The sequence below is a fragment of the Oncorhynchus clarkii genome, chromosome 21 (assembly GCF_045791955.1).
Source record: "Oncorhynchus clarkii lewisi isolate Uvic-CL-2024 chromosome 21, UVic_Ocla_1.0, whole genome shotgun sequence".
Classification (NCBI taxonomy): Eukaryota; Metazoa; Chordata; class Actinopteri; order Salmoniformes; family Salmonidae; genus Oncorhynchus; species Oncorhynchus clarkii.
In genome coordinates, this window is record NC_092167.1 from 51,655,543 (window position 1) to 51,672,815 (window position 17,273).

General features: G+C 47.9%; 1 protein-coding gene across 1 annotated transcript in view; it reads right to left on the reverse strand.

Annotated features, from left to right (window-relative positions):
* The window catches only part of LOC139379260 (cytochrome P450, family 17, subfamily A, polypeptide 2), a 50,090-nt gene that overhangs the window by 19,578 nt on the left and 13,239 nt on the right, over window positions 1-17,273 (reverse strand). The gene's annotated exons all lie outside the window — the stretch shown is intronic.

Sequence of the window (17,273 nt, forward strand, 5' to 3'; positions counted from 1 at the left end):
CACCTTTTTGGTTACTACTTGATTCCATATGTTTTATTTAATAGTTTTGATATCTGTTGGTGGGGGCAGGGTAGATGTCTGTTGGTGGGGGCAGGGTAGATGTCTGTTGTGGGGGCAGGGTAGATGTCTGTTGGTGGGGGGGTGGGGGCAGGTTAGATGTCTGTTGGTGGGGGCAGGGTAGATGGCTGTTTGGGGGGGGTACGGCCAGGGTAGATGTCTGTTGATGGGGGCAGGGTAGATGTCTGTTGGTGGGGGCAGGTTAGATGTCTGTTGGTGAGGGCAGGGTAGATGTCTGTTAGGGGGGTGGGGTACGGCCAGGGTAGATGTCTGTTGGTGGGGGCAGGGTAGATGGCTGTTTGGGGGGGTACGGTCAGGGTATGTGTCTGGTGGGGTGGTTAGGAGGGGGAGCAGGTAGCTACTGGTGTCTATTCAGCAGTCTGATGGTAGAAACAGCTGACTAGTGGTGTCTATTCAGCAGTCTGATGGTAGAAAAAGCTGACTAGTGGTGTCTATTCAGCAGTCTGATGGTAGAAGCAGCTGACTAGTGGTGTCTATTCAGCAGTCTGATGGTAGAAACAGCTGACTAGTGGTGTCTATTCAGCAGTCTGATGGTAGAAGCAGCTGACTAGTGGTGTCTATTCAGCAGCCTGATGGTCTGGGGGTAGAAACAGCAAACTACTGGTGTCTATTCAGCAGTCTGATGGTAGAAACAGCTGACTAGTGGTGTCTATTCAGCAGTCTGATGGTAGAAACAGCTGACTAGTGGTGTCTATTCAGCAGTCTGATGGTAGAAGCAGCTGACTAGTGGTGTCTATTCAGCAGTCTGATGGTAGAAAAAGCTGACTAGTGGTGTCTATTCAGCAGTCTGATGGTAGAAGCAGCTGACTAGTGGTGTCTATTCAGCAGTCTGATGGTAGAAACAGCTGACTAGTGGTGTCTATTCAGCAGTCTGATGGTAGAAGCAGCTGACTAGTGGTGTCTATTCAGCAGCCTGATGGTCTGGGGGTAGAAACAGCAAACTACTGGTGTCTATTCAGCAGTCTGATGGTAGAAACAGCTGACTAGTGGTGTCTATTCAGCAGTCTGATGGTAGAAACAGCTGACTAGTGGTGTCTATTCAGCAGTCTGATGGTAGAAGCAGCTGACTAGTGGTGTCTATTCAGCAGTCTGATGGTAGAAACAGCTGACTAGTGGTGTCTATTCAGCAGTCTGATGGTAGAAGCAGCTGACTAGTGGTGTCTATTCAGCAGCCTGATGGTCTGGGGGTAGAAACAGCAAACTACTGGTGTCTATTCAGCAGTCTGATGGTAGAAACAGCTGACTAGTGGTGTCTATTCAGCAGTCTGATGGTAGAAACAGCTGACTAGTGGTGTCTGTTCAGCAGTCTGATGGTAGAAGCAGCTGACTAGTGGTGTCTATTCAGCAGTCTGATGGTAGAAACAGCTGACTAGTGGTGTCTATTCAGCAGCCTGATGGTCTGGGGGTAGAAACAGCAAACTACTGGTGTCTATTCAGCAGTCTGATGGTAGAAACAGCTGACTAGTGGTGTCTATTCAGCAGTCTGATGGTAGAAACAGCTGACTAGTGGTGTCTATTCAGCAGTCTGATGGTAGAAGCAGCTGACTAGTGGTGTCTATTCAGCAGTCTGATGGTAGAAACAGCTGACTAGTGGTGTCTATTCAGCAGTCTGATGGTAGAAGCAGCTGACTAGTGGTGTCTATTCAGCAGCCTGATGGTCTGGGGGTAGAAACAGCAAACTAGTGGTGTCTATTCAACAGTCTGATGGTAGAAACAGCTGACTAGTGGTGTCTATTCAGCAGTCTGGGGGTAGAAACAGCTGACTAGTGGTGTCTATTCAGCAGCCTGATGGTCTGGGGGTAGAAACAGCTGACTAGTGGTGTCTATTCAGCAGCCTGATGGTCTGGGGGTAGAAACAGCAAACTAGTGGTGTCTATTCAACAGTCTGATGGTAGAAACAGCTGACTAGTGGTGTCTATTCAGCAGTCTGGGGGTAGAAACAGCTGACTAGTGGTGTCTATTCAGCAGTCTGATGGTAGAAAAAGCTGACTAGTGGTGTCTATTCAGCAGTCTGATGGTAGAAGCAGCTGACTAGTGGTGTCTATTCAGCAGTCTGATGGTAGAAACAGCTGACTAGTGGTGTCTATTCAGCAGTCTGATGGTAGAAGCAGCTGACTAGTGGTGTCTATTCAGCAGCCTGATGGTCTGGGGGTAGAAACAGCAAACTACTGGTGTCTATTCAGCAGTCTGATGGTAGAAACAGCTGACTAGTGGTGTCTATTCAGCAGTCTGATGGTAGAAACAGCTGACTAGTGGTGTCTATTCAGCAGTCTGATGGTAGAAGCAGCTGACTAGTGGTGTCTATTCAGCAGTCTGATGGTAGAAACAGCTGACTAGTGGTGTCTATTCAGCAGTCTGATGGTAGAAGCAGCTGACTAGTGGTGTCTATTCAGCAGCCTGATGGTCTGGGGGTAGAAACAGCAAACTACTGGTGTCTATTCAGCAGTCTGATGGTAGAAACAGCTGACTAGTGGTGTCTATTCAGCAGTCTGATGGTAGAAACAGCTGACTAGTGGTGTCTGTTCTGCAGTCTGATGGTAGAAGCAGCTGACTAGTGGTGTCTATTCAGCAGTCTGATGGTAGAAACAGCTGACTAGTGGTGTCTATTCAGCAGCCTGATGGTCTGGGGGTAGAAACAGCAAACTACTGGTGTCTATTCAGCAGTCTGATGGTAGAAACAGCTGACTAGTGGTGTCTATTCAGCAGTCTGATGGTAGAAACAGCTGACTAGTGGTGTCTATTCAGCAGTCTGATGGTAGAAGCAGCTGACTAGTGGTGTCTATTCAGCAGTCTGATGGTAGAAACAGCTGACTAGTGGTGTCTATTCAGCAGTCTGATGGTAGAAGCAGCTGACTAGTGGTGTCTATTCAGCAGCCTGATGGTCTGGGGGTAGAAACAGCAAACTAGTGGTGTCTATTCAACAGTCTGATGGTAGAAACAGCTGACTAGTGGTGTCTATTCAGCAGTCTGGGGGTAGAAACAGCTGACTAGTGGTGTCTATTCAGCAGCCTGATGGTCTGGGGGTAGAAACAGCTGACTAGTGGTGTCTATTCAGCAGCCTGATGGTCTGGGGGTAGAAACAGCAAACTAGTGGTGTCTATTCAACAGTCTGATGGTAGAAACAGCTGACTAGTGGTGTCTATTCAGCAGTCTGGGGGTAGAAACAGCTGACTAGTGGTGTCTATTCAGCAGTCTGATGGTAGAAACAGCTGACTAGTGGTGTCTATTCAGCAGTCTGATGTTAGAAACAGCTGACTATTGGTGTCTATTCAGCAGCCTGATGGTAGAAACAGCTGACTAGTGTTGTCTATTCAGCAGCCTGATTGTAGAAACAGCTGACTAGTGGTGTCTATTTAGCAGCCTGATGGTAGAAACAGCTGACTAGTGGTGTCTATTCAGCAGCCTGATGGTAGAAACAGCTGACTAGTGGTGTCTATTCAGCAGTCTGATGGTAGACACAGCTGACTAGTGGTGTCTATTCAGCAGCCTGATGGTAGAAACAGCTGACTAGTGGTGTCTATTCAGCAACCTGATTGTCTGGAGGTAGAAACAGCTGACTAGTGGTGTCTATTCAGCAGCCTGATGGTCTGGAGGTAGAAACAGCTGGCTAGTGGTGTCTATTCAGCAGTCTGATGGTCTGGGGGTAGAAACAGCTAGCTAGTGGTGTCTATTCAGCAGCCTGATGGTAGAAACAGCTGACTAGTGATGTCTATTCAGCAGCCTGATGGTAGAAACAGCTAACTAGTGGTGTCTATTCAGCAGCCTGATGGTCTGGGGGTAGAAACAGCTGACTAGTGGTGTCTATTCAGCAGCCTGATGATCAGGAGGTAGAAACAGCTGACTAGTGGTGTCTATTCAGCAGTCTGATGGTAGAAACAGCAGACTAGTGGTGTCTATTCAGGATCCTGATGGTAGAAACAGCTGACTACTGGTGTCTATTCAGCAGCCTGATGGTCTGGAGGTATAAACAGTTGGCTAGTGGTGTCTATTCAGCAGTCTGATGGTCTGGGGGTAGACACAGCTGGCCAGTGGTGTCTATTCAGCAGCCTGATGGTATAAACAGCTGACTATTGGTGTCTATTCAGCAGCCTGATGGTAGAAACAGCTAACTAGTGGTGTCTATTCAGCAGCCTGATGGTCTCGAGATAGAAACAGTGGTGTCTATTCAGCAGCCTGGTGGTCTGGGGGTAGAAACAGCTGACTGGTGGTGTCTATTCAGCAGTCTGATGGTCTGGGGGTAGAAACAGCTGACTAGTGGTGTCTATTCAGCAGCCTGATGGTAGAAACAGCTGACTAGTGGTGTCTATTCAGCAGCCTGACGGTCTGGGGGTAGAAACAGCTGACTTATGGTTTCTATTCAGCAGCATGATGGTCTGGGGGTAGAAACAGCTGACTAGTGGTGTCTATTCAGCAGCCTGATGGTCTGGGGGTAGAAACAGCAAACTAGTGGTGTCTATTCAACAGTCTTATGGTAGAAACAGCTGACTAGTGGTGTCTATTCAGCAGTCTGATGGTAGAAGCAGCTGACTAGTGGTGTCTATTCAGCAGCCTGATGGTCTGGGGGTAGAAACAGCAAACTACTGGTGTCTATTCAGCAGTCTGATGGTAGAAACAGCTGACTAGTGGTGTCTATTCAGCAGTCTGATGGTAGAAACAGCTGACTAGTGGTGTCTATTCAGCAGTCTGATGGTAGAAACAGCTGACTAGTGGTGTCTATTCAGCAGTCTGATGGTAGAAGCAGCTGACTAGTGGTGTCTATTCAGCAGTCTGATGGTAGAAACAGCTGACTAGTGGTGTCTATTCAGCAGTCTGATGGTAGAAGCAGCTGACTAGTGGTGTCTATTCAGCAGCCTGATGGTCTGGGGGTAGAAACAGCAAACTACTGGTGTCTATTCAGCAGTCTGATGGTAGAAACAGCTGACTAGTGGTGTCTATTCAGCAGTCTGATGGTAGAAGCAGCTGACTAGTGGTGTCTATTCAGCAGTCTGATGGTAGAAGCAGCTGACTAGTGGTGTCTATTCAGCAGTCTGATGGTAGAAGCAGCTGACTAGTGGTGTCGATTCAGCAGTCTGATGGTAGAAGCAGCTGACTAGTGGTGTCTATTCAGCAGTCTGATGGTAGAAGCAGCTGACTAGTGGTGTCTATTCAGCAGCCTGACGGTCTGGGGGTAGAAACAGCTGACTTATGGTTTCTATTCAGCAGCCTGATGGTCTGGGGGTAGAAACAGCTGACTAGTGGTGTCTATTCAGCAGCCTGATGGTCTGGGGGTAGAAACAGCAAACTAGTGGTGTCTATTCAACAGTCTGATGGTAGAAACAGCTGACTAGTGGTGTCTATTCAGCAGTCTGGGGGTAGAAACAGCTGACTAGTGGTGTCTATTCAGCAGTCTGATGGTAGAAACAGCTGACTAGTGGTGTCTATTCAGCAGTCTGATGGTAGAAACAGCTGACTATTGGTGTCTATTCAGCAGCCTGATGGTAGAAAAAGCTGACTAGTGTTGTCTATTCAGCAGCCTGATTGTAGAAACAGCTGACTAGTGGTGTCTATTCAGCAGCCCGATGGTAGAAACAGCTGACTAGTGGTGTCTATTCAGCAGCCTGATGGTAGAAACAGCTGACTAGTGGTGTCTATTCAGCAGTCTGATGGTAGAAACAGCTGACTAGTGGTGTCTATTCAGCAGCCTGATGGTCTGGGGGTAGAAACAGCTGACTAGTGGTGTCTATTCAGCAGCCTGATGGTCTGGGGTAGAAACAGCAAACTAGTGGTGTCTATTCAGCAGTCTGATGGTAGAAACAGCTGACTAGTGGTGTCTATTCAGCAGTCTGGGGGTAGAAACAGCTGACTAGTGGTGTCTATTCAGCAGTCTGATGGTAGAAACAGCTGACTAGTGGTGTCTATTCAGCAGTCTGATGTTAGAAACAGCTGACTATTGGTGTCTATTCAGCAGCCTGATGGTAGAAACAGCTGACTAGTGTTGTCTATTCAGCAGCCTGATTGTAGAAACAGCTGACTAGTGGTGTCTATTTAGCAGCCTGATGGTAGAAACAGCTGACTAGTGGTGTCTATTCAGCAGCCTGATGGTAGAAACAGCTGACTAGTGGTGTCTATTCAGCAGTCTGATGGTAGAAACAGCTGACTAGTGGTGTCTATTCAGCGGCCTGATGGTAGACACAGCTGACTAGTGGTGTCTATTCAGCAGCCTGATGGTAGAAACAGCTGACTAGTGGTGTCTATTCAGCAACCTGATTGTCTGGAGGTAGAAACAGCTGACTAGTGGTGTCTATTCAGCAGCCTGATGGTCTGGAGGTAGAAACAGCTGGCTAGTGGTGTCTATTCAGCAGTCTGATGGTCTGGGGGTAGAAACAGCTAGCTAGTGGTGTCTATTCAGCAGCCTGATGGTAGAAACAGCTGACTAGTGATGTCTATTCAGCAGCCTGATGGTAGAAACAGCTAACTAGTGGTGTCTATTCAGCAGCCTGATGGTCTGGGGGTAGAAACAGCTGACTAGTGGTGTCTATTCAGCAGCCTGATGATCAGGAGGTAGAAACAGCTGACTAGTGGTGTCTATTCAGCAGTCTGATGGTAGAAACAGCAGACTAGTGGTGTCTATTCAGGATCCTGATGGTAGAAACAGCTGACTACTGGTGTCTATTCAGCAGCCTGATGGTCTGGAGGTATAAACAGTTGGCTAGTGGTGTCTATTCAGCAGTCTGATGGTCTGGGGGTAGACACAGCTGGCCAGTGGTGTCTATTCAGCAGCCTGATGGTATAAACAGCTGACTATTGGTGTCTATTCAGCAGCCTGATGGTAGAAACAGCTAACTAGTGGTGTCTATTCAGCAGCCTGATGGTCTCGAGATAGAAACAGTGGTGTCTATTCAGCAGCCTGGTGGTCTGGGGGTAGAAACAGCTGACTGGTGGTGTCTATTCAGCAGTCTGATGGTCTGGGGGTAGAAACAGCTGACTAGTGGTGTCTATTCAGCAGCCTGATGGTAGAAACAGCTGACTAGTGGTGTCTATTCAGCAGCCTGACGGTCTGGGGGTAGAAACAGCTGACTTATGGTTTCTATTCAGCAGCCTGATGGTCTGGGGGTAGAAACAGCTGACTAGTGGTGTCTATTCAGCAGCCTGATGGTCTGGGGGTAGAAACAGCAAACTAGTGGTGTCTATTCAACAGTCTTATGGTAGAAACAGCTGACTAGTGGTGTCTATTCAGCAGTCTGATGGTAGAAGCAGCTGACTAGTGGTGTCTATTCAGCAGCCTGATGGTCTGGGGGTAGAAACAGCAAACTACTGGTGTCTATTCAGCAGTCTGATGGTAGAAACAGCTGACTAGTGGTGTCTATTCAGCAGTCTGATGGTAGAAACAGCTGACTAGTGGTGTCTATTCAGCAGTCTGATGGTAGAAACAGCTGACTAGTGGTGTCTATTCAGCAGTCTGATGGTAGAAGCAGCTGACTAGTGGTGTCTATTCAGCAGTCTGATGGTAGAAACAGCTGACTAGTGGTGTCTATTCAGCAGTCTGATGGTAGAAGCAGCTGACTAGTGGTGTCTATTCAGCAGCCTGATGGTCTGGGGGTAGAAACAGCAAACTACTGGTGTCTATTCAGCAGTCTGATGGTAGAAACAGCTGACTAGTGGTGTCTATTCAGCAGTCTGATGGTAGAAGCAGCTGACTAGTGGTGTCTATTCAGCAGTCTGATGGTAGAAGCAGCTGACTAGTGGTGTCTATTCAGCAGTCTGATGGTAGAAGCAGCTGACTAGTGGTGTCGATTCAGCAGTCTGATGGTAGAAGCAGCTGACTAGTGGTGTCTATTCAGCAGTCTGATGGTAGAAGCAGCTGACTAGTGGTGTCTATTCAGCAGCCTGACGGTCTGGGGGTAGAAACAGCTGACTTATGGTTTCTATTCAGCAGCCTGATGGTCTGGGGGTAGAAACAGCTGACTAGTGGTGTCTATTCAGCAGCCTGATGGTCTGGGGGTAGAAACAGCAAACTAGTGGTGTCTATTCAACAGTCTGATGGTAGAAACAGCTGACTAGTGGTGTCTATTCAGCAGTCTGGGGGTAGAAACAGCTGACTAGTGGTGTCTATTCAGCAGTCTGATGGTAGAAACAGCTGACTAGTGGTGTCTATTCAGCAGTCTGATGGTAGAAACAGCTGACTATTGGTGTCTATTCAGCAGCCTGATGGTAGAAACAGCTTAGTGTTGTCTATTCAGCAGCCTGATTGTAGAAACAGCTGACTAGTGGTGTCTATTCAGCAGCCCGATGGTAGAAACAGCTGACTAGTGGTGTCTATTCAGCAGCCTGATGGTAGAAACAGCTGACTAGTGGTGTCTATTCAGCAGTCTGATGGTAGAAACAGCTGACTAGTGGTGTCTATTCAGCAGCCTGACGGTCTGGGGGTAGAAACAGCTGACTTATGGTTTCTATTCAGCAGCCTGATGGTCTGGGGGTAGAAACAGCTGACTAGAGGTGTCTATTCAGCAGCCTGATGGTCTGGGGGTAGAAACAGCAAACTAGTGGTGTCTATTCAACAGTCTGATGGTAGAAACAGCTGACTAGTGGTGTCTATTCAGCAGTCTGGGGGTAGAAACAGCTGACTAGTGGTGTCTATTCAGCAGTCTGATGGTAGAAACAGCTGACTAGTGGTGTCTATTCAGCAGTCTGATGGTAGAAACAGCTGACTATTGGTGTCTATTCAGCAGCCTGATGGTAGAAACATCTGACTAGTGTTGTCTATTCAGCAGCCTGATTGTAGAAACAGCTGACTAGTGGTGTCTATTCAGCAGCCCGATGGTAGAAACAGCTGACTAGTGGTGTCTATTCAGCAGCCTGATGGTAGAAACAGCTGACTAGTGGTGTCTATTCAGCAGTCTGATGGTAGAAACAGCTGACTAGTGGTGTCTATTCAGCGGCCTGATGGTAGAAACAGCTGACTAGTGGTGTCTATTCAGCAGCCTGATGGTAGAAACAGCTGACTAGTGGTGTCTATTCAGCAGCCTGATTGTCTGGAGGTAGAAACAGCTGACTAGTGGTGTCTATTCAGCAGCCTGATGGTCTGGAGGTAGAAACAGCTGGCTAGTGGTGTCTATTCAGCAGTCTGATGGTCTGGGGGTAGAAACAGCTAGCTAGTGGTGTCTATTCAGCAGCCTGATGGTAGAAACAGCTGACTAGTGATGTCTATTCAGCAGCCTGATGGTAGAAACAGCTAACTAGTGGTGTCTATTCAGCAGCCTGATGGTCTGGGGGTAGAAACAGCTGACTAGTGGTGTCTATTCAGCAGCCTGATGATCAGGAGGTAGAAACAGCTGACTAGTGGTGTCTATTCAGCAGTCTGATGGTAGAAACAACAGACTAGTGGTGTCTATTCAGGATCCTGATGGTAGAAACAGCTGACTACTGGTGTCTATTCAGCAGTCTGATGGTCTGGGGGTAGAAACAGCTAGCTAGTGGTGTCTATTCAGCTGCCTGATGGTAGAAACAGCTGACTAGTGATGTCTATTCAGCAGCCTGATGGTAGAAACAGCTGACTATTGGTGTCTATTCAGCAGCCTGATGGTAGAAAAAGCTGACTAGTGTTGTCTATTCAGCAGCCTGATTGTAGAAACAGCTGACTAGTGGTGTCTATTCAGCAGCCCGATGGTAGAAACAGCTGACTAGTGGTGTCTATTCAGCAGCCTGATGGTAGAAACAGCTGACTAGTGGTGTCTATTCAGCAGTCTGATGGTAGAAACAGCTGACTAGTGGTGTCTATTCAGCAGCCTGATGGTCTGGGGGTAGAAACAGCTGACTAGTGGTGTCTATTCAGCAGCCTGATGGTCTGGGGTAGAAACAGCAAACTAGTGGTGTCTATTCAGCAGTCTGATGGTAGAAACAGCTGACTAGTGGTGTCTATTCAGCAGTCTGGGGGTAGAAACAGCTGACTAGTGGTGTCTATTCAGCAGTCTGATGGTAGAAACAGCTGACTAGTGGTGTCTATTCAGCGGCCTGATGGTAGACACAGCTGACTAGTGGTGTCTATTCAGCAGCCTGATGGTAGAAACAGCTGACTAGTGGTGTCTATTCAGCAACCTGATTGTCTGGAGGTAGAAACAGCTGACTAGTGGTGTCTATTCAGCAGCCTGATGGTCTGGAGGTAGAAACAGCTGGCTAGTGGTGTCTATTCAGCAGTCTGATGGTCTGGGGGTAGAAACAGCTAGCTAGTGGTGTCTATTCAGCAGCCTGATGGTAGAAACAGCTGACTAGTGATGTCTATTCAGCAGCCTGATGGTAGAAACAGCTAACTAGTGGTGTCTATTCAGCAGCCTGATGGTCTGGGGGTAGAAACAGCTGACTAGTGGTGTCTATTCAGCAGCCTGATGATCAGGAGGTAGAAACAGCTGACTAGTGGTGTCTATTCAGCAGTCTGATGGTAGAAACAGCAGACTAGTGGTGTCTATTCAGGATCCTGATGGTAGAAACAGCTGACTACTGGTGTCTATTCAGCAGCCTGATGGTCTGGAGGTATAAACAGTTGGCTAGTGGTGTCTATTCAGCAGTCTGATGGTCTGGGGGTAGACACAGCTGGCCAGTGGTGTCTATTCAGCAGCCTGATGGTATAAACAGCTGACTATTGGTGTCTATTCAGCAGCCTGATGGTAGAAACAGCTAACTAGTGGTGTCTATTCAGCAGCCTGATGGTCTCGAGATAGAAACAGTGGTGTCTATTCAGCAGCCTGGTGGTCTGGGGGTAGAAACAGCTGACTGGTGGTGTCTATTCAGCAGTCTGATGGTCTGGGGGTAGAAACAGCTGACTAGTGGTGTCTATTCAGCAGCCTGATGGTAGAAACAGCTGACTAGTGGTGTCTATTCAGCAGCCTGACGGTCTGGGGGTAGAAACAGCTGACTTATGGTTTCTATTCAGCAGCCTGATGGTCTGGGGGTAGAAACAGCTGACTAGTGGTGTCTATTCAGCAGCCTGATGGTCTGGGGGTAGAAACAGCAAACTAGTGGTGTCTATTCAACAGTCTTATGGTAGAAACAGCTGACTAGTGGTGTCTATTCAGCAGTCTGATGGTAGAAACAGCTGACTAGTGGTGTCTATTCAGCGGCCTGATGGTAGACACAGCTGACTAGTGGTGTCTATTCAGCAGCCTGATGGTAGAAACAGCTGACTAGTGGTGTCTATTCAGCAACCTGATTGTCTGGAGGTAGAAACAGCTGACTAGTGGTGTCTATTCAGCAGCCTGATGGTCTGGAGGTAGAAACAGCTGGCTAGTGGTGTCTATTCAGCAGTCTGATGGTCTGGGGGTAGAAACAGCTAGCTAGTGGTGTCTATTCAGCAGCCTGATGGTAGAAACAGCTGACTAGTGATGTCTATTCAGCAGCCTGATGGTAGAAACAGCTAACTAGTGGTGTCTATTCAGCAGGCTGATGGTCTGGGGGTAGAAACAGCTGACTAGTGGTGTCTATTCAGCAGCCTGATGATCAGGAGGTAGAAACAGCTGACTAGTGGTGTCTATTCAGCAGTCTGATGGTAGAAACAGCAGACTAGTGGTGTCTATTCAGGATCCTGATGGTAGAAACAGCTGACTACTGGTGTCTATTCAGCAGCCTGATGGTCTGGAGGTATAAACAGTTGGCTAGTGGTGTCTATTCAGCAGTCTGATGGTCTGGGGGTAGACACAGCTGGCCAGTGGTGTCTATTCAGCAGCCTGATGGTATAAACAGCTGACTATTGGTGTCTATTCAGCAGCCTGATGGTAGAAACAGCTAACTAGTGGTGTCTATTCAGCAGCCTGATGGTCTCGAGATAGAAACAGTGGTGTCTATTCAGCAGCCTGGTGGTCTGGGGGTAGAAACAGCTGACTGGTGGTGTCTATTCAGCAGTCTGATGGTCTGGGGGTAGAAACAGCTGACTAGTGGTGTCTATTCAGCAGCCTGATGGTAGAAACAGCTGACTAGTGGTGTCTATTCAGCAGCCTGACGGTCTGGGGGTAGAAACAGCTGACTTATGGTTTCTATTCAGCAGCCTGATGGTCTGGGGGTAGAAACAGCTGACTAGTGGTGTCTATTCAGCAGCCTGATGGTCTGGGGGTAGAAACAGCAAACTAGTGGTGTCTATTCAACAGTCTTATGGTAGAAACAGCTGACTAGTGGTGTCTATTCAGCAGTCTGATGGTAGAAGCAGCTGACTAGTGGTGTCTATTCAGCAGCCTGATGGTCTGGGGGTAGAAACAGCAAACTACTGGTGTCTATTCAGCAGTCTGATGGTAGAAACAGCTGACTAGTGGTGTCTATTCAGCAGTCTGATGGTAGAAACAGCTGACTAGTGGTGTCTATTCAGCAGTCTGATGGTAGAAACAGCTGACTAGTGGTGTCTATTCAGCAGTCTGATGGTAGAAGCAGCTGACTAGTGGTGTCTATTCAGCAGTCTGATGGTAGAAACAGCTGACTAGTGGTGTCTATTCAGCAGTCTGATGGTAGAAGCAGCTGACTAGTGGTGTCTATTCAGCAGCCTGATGGTCTGGGGGTAGAAACAGCAAACTACTGGTGTCTATTCAGCAGTCTGATGGTAGAAACAGCTGACTAGTGGTGTCTATTCAGCAGTCTGATGGTAGAAGCAGCTGACTAGTGGTGTCTATTCAGCAGTCTGATGGTAGAAGCAGCTGACTAGTGGTGTCTATTCAGCAGTCTGATGGTAGAAGCAGCTGACTAGTGGTGTCGATTCAGCAGTCTGATGGTAGAAGCAGCTGACTAGTGGTGTCTATTCAGCAGTCTGATGGTAGAAGCAGCTGACTAGTGGTGTCTATTCAGCAGCCTGACGGTCTGGGGGTAGAAACAGCTGACTTATGGTTTCTATTCAGCAGCCTGATGGTCTGGGGGTAGAAACAGCTGACTAGTGGTGTCTATTCAGCAGCCTGATGGTCTGGGGGTAGAAACAGCAAACTAGTGGTGTCTATTCAACAGTCTGATGGTAGAAACAGCTGACTAGTGGTGTCTATTCAGCAGTCTGGGGGTAGAAACAGCTGACTAGTGGTGTCTATTCAGCAGTCTGATGGTAGAAACAGCTGACTAGTGGTGTCTATTCAGCAGTCTGATGGTAGAAACAGCTGACTATTGGTGTCTATTCAGCAGCCTGATGGTAGAAACAGCTTAGTGTTGTCTATTCAGCAGCCTGATTGTAGAAACAGCTGACTAGTGGTGTCTATTCAGCAGCCCGATGGTAGAAACAGCTGACTAGTGGTGTCTATTCAGCAGCCTGATGGTAGAAACAGCTGACTAGTGGTGTCTATTCAGCAGTCTGATGGTAGAAACAGCTGACTAGTGGTGTCTATTCAGCAGCCTGACGGTCTGGGGGTAGAAACAGCTGACTTATGGTTTCTATTCAGCAGCCTGATGGTCTGGGGGTAGAAACAGCTGACTAGAGGTGTCTATTCAGCAGCCTGATGGTCTGGGGGTAGAAACAGCAAACTAGTGGTGTCTATTCAACAGTCTGATGGTAGAAACAGCTGACTAGTGGTGTCTATTCAGCAGTCTGGGGGTAGAAACAGCTGACTAGTGGTGTCTATTCAGCAGTCTGATGGTAGAAACAGCTGACTAGTGGTGTCTATTCAGCAGTCTGATGGTAGAAACAGCTGACTATTGGTGTCTATTCAGCAGCCTGATGGTAGAAACATCTGACTAGTGTTGTCTATTCAGCAGCCTGATTGTAGAAACAGCTGACTAGTGGTGTCTATTCAGCAGCCCGATGGTAGAAACAGCTGACTAGTGGTGTCTATTCAGCAGCCTGATGGTAGAAACAGCTGACTAGTGGTGTCTATTCAGCAGTCTGATGGTAGAAACAGCTGACTAGTGGTGTCTATTCAGCGGCCTGATGGTAGAAACAGCTGACTAGTGGTGTCTATTCAGCAGCCTGATGGTAGAAACAGCTGACTAGTGGTGTCTATTCAGCAGCCTGATTGTCTGGAGGTAGAAACAGCTGACTAGTGGTGTCTATTCAGCAGCCTGATGGTCTGGAGGTAGAAACAGCTGGCTAGTGGTGTCTATTCAGCAGTCTGATGGTCTGGGGGTAGAAACAGCTAGCTAGTGGTGTCTATTCAGCAGCCTGATGGTAGAAACAGCTGACTAGTGATGTCTATTCAGCAGCCTGATGGTAGAAACAGCTAACTAGTGGTGTCTATTCAGCAGCCTGATGGTCTGGGGGTAGAAACAGCTGACTAGTGGTGTCTATTCAGCAGCCTGATGATCAGGAGGTAGAAACAGCTGACTAGTGGTGTCTATTCAGCAGTCTGATGGTAGAAACAACAGACTAGTGGTGTCTATTCAGGATCCTGATGGTAGAAACAGCTGACTACTGGTGTCTATTCAGCAGTCTGATGGTCTGGGGGTAGAAACAGCTAGCTAGTGGTGTCTATTCAGCTGCCTGATGGTAGAAACAGCTGACTAGTGATGTCTATTCAGCAGCCTGATGGTAGAAACAGCTAACTAGTGGTGTCTATTCAGCAGCCTGATGGTCTGGGGGTAGAAACAGCTGACTGGTGGTGTCTATTCAGCAGTCTGATGGTCTGGGGGTAGAAACAGCTGACTAGTGGTGTCTATTCAGCAGCCTGATGGTAGAAACAGCTGACTAGTGGTGTCTATTCAGCAGCCTGACGGTCTGGGGGTAGAAACAGCTGACTTATGGTTTCTATTCAGCAGCCTGATGGTCTGGGGGTAGAAACAGCTGACTAGTGGTGTCTATTCAGCAGCCTGATGCTCTGGGGGTAGAAACAGCAAACTAGTGGTGTCTATTCAACAGTCTGATGGTAGAAACAGCTGACTAGTGGTGTCTATTCAGCAGTCTGATGGTAGAAGCAGCTGACTAGTGGTGTCTATTCAACAGCCTGATGGTCTGGGGGTAGAAACAGCAAACTACTGGTGTCTATTCAGCAGTCTGATGGTAGAAACAGCTGACTAGTGGTGTCTATTCAGCAGTCTGATGGTAGAAACAGCTGACTAGTGGTGTCTATTCAGCAGTCTGATGGTAGAAACAGCTGACTAGTGGTGTCTATTCAGCAGTCTGATGGTAGAAGCAGCTGACTAGTGGTGTCTATTCAGCAGTCTGATGGTAGAAACAGCTGACTAGTGGTGTCTATTCAGCAGTCTGATGGTAGAAGCAGCTGACTAGTGGTGTCTATTCAGCAGCCTGATGGTCTGGGTGTAGAAACAGCAAACTACTGGTGTCTATTCAGCAGTCTGATGGTAGAAACAGCTGACTAGTGGTGTCTATTCAGCAGTCTGATGGTAGAAGCAGCTGACTAGTGGTGTCTATTCAGCAGTCTGATGGTAGAAGCAGCTGACTAGTGGTGTCTATTCAGCAGTCTGATGGTAGAAGCAGCTGACTAGTGATGTCGATTCAGCAGTCTGATGGTAGAAGCAGCTGACTAGTGGTGTCTATTCAGCAGTCTGATGGTAGAAGCAGCTGACTAGTGGTGTCTATTCAGCAGTCTGATGGTAGAAGCAGCTGACTAGTGGTGTCTATTCAGCAGCCTGATGGTAGAAACAGCTGACTAGTGGTGTCTATTCAGCAGCCTGACGGTCTGGGGGTAGAAACAGCTGACTTATGGTTTCTATTCAGCAGCCTGACGGTCTGGGGGTAGAAACAGCTGACTTATGGTGTCTATTCAGCAGCCTGATGGTAGAAACAGCTGACTAGTGGTGTCTATTCAGCAGCCTGATGGTAGAAACAGCTGACTAGTGGTGTCTATTCAGCAGTCTGATGGTAGAAACAGCTGACTAGTGGTGTCTATTCAGCGGCCTGATGGTAGAAACAGCTGACTAGTGGTGTCTATTCAGCAGCCTGATGGTAGAAACAGCTGACTAGTGGTGTCTATTCAGCAGCCTGATTGTCTGGAGGTAGAAACAGCTGACTAGTGGTGTCTATTCAGCAGCCTGATGGTCTGGAGGTAGAAACAGCTGGCTAGTGGTGTCTATTCAGCAGTCTGATGGTCTGGGGGTAGAAACAGCTAGCTAGTGGTGTCTATTCAGCAGCCTGATGGTAGAAACAGCTGACTAGTGATGTCTATTCAGCAGCCTGATGGTAGAAACAGCTAACTAGTGGTGTCTATTCAGCAGCCTGATGGTCTGGGGGTAGAAACAGCTGACTAGTGGTGTCTATTCAGCAGCCTGATGATCAGGAGGTAGAAACAGCTGACTAGTGGTGTCTATTCAGCAGTCTGATGGTAGAAACAGCAGACTAGTGGTGTCTATTCAGGATCCTGATGGTAGAAACAGCTGACTACTGGTGTCTATTCAGCAGCCTGATGGTCTGGAGGTATAAACAGCTGGCTAGTGGTGTCTATTCAGCAGTCTGATGGTCTGGGGGTAGACACAGCTGGCCAGTGGTGTCTATTCAGCAGCCTGATGGTATAAACAGCTGATTATTGGTGTCTATTCAGCAGCCTGATGGTAGAAACAGCTAACTAGTGGTGTCTATTCAGCAGCCTGATGGTCTCGAGATAGAAACAGATGACTAGTGGTGTCTATTCAGCAGCCTGATGGTCTGGGGGTAGAAACAGCTGACTGGTGGTGTCTATTCAGCAGTCTGATGGTCTGGGGGTAGAAACAGCTGACTAGTGGTGTCTATTCAGCAGCCTGATGGTAGAAACAGCTGACTAGTGGTGTCTATTCAGCAGCTTGATGATCTGGGGGTAGAAACAGCTGACTTATGGTTTCTATTCAGCAGCCTGATGGTCTGGGGGTAGAAACAGCTGACTAGTGGTGTCTATTCAGCAGCCTGATGGTCTGGGGGTAGAAACAGCAAACTAGTGGTGTCTATTCAACAGTCTGATTGTAGAAACAGCTGACTAGTGGTGTCTATTCAGCAGTCTGATGGTAGAAGCAGCTGACTAGTGGTGTCTATTCAGCAGCCTGATGGTCTGGGGGTAGAAACAGCAAACTACTGGTGTCTATTCAGCAGTCTGATGGTAGAAACAGCTGACTAGTGGTGTCTATTCAGCAGTCTGATGGTAGAAACAGCTGACTAGTTGTGTCTATTCAGCAGTCTGATGGTAGAAACAGCTGACTAGTGGTGTCTATTCAGCAGTCTGATGGTAGAAGCAGCTGACTAGTGGTGTCTATTCAGCAGTCTGATGGTAGAAACAGCTGACTAGTGGTGTCTATTCAGCAGTCTGATGGTAGAAGCAGCTGACTAGTGGTGTCTATTCAGCAGC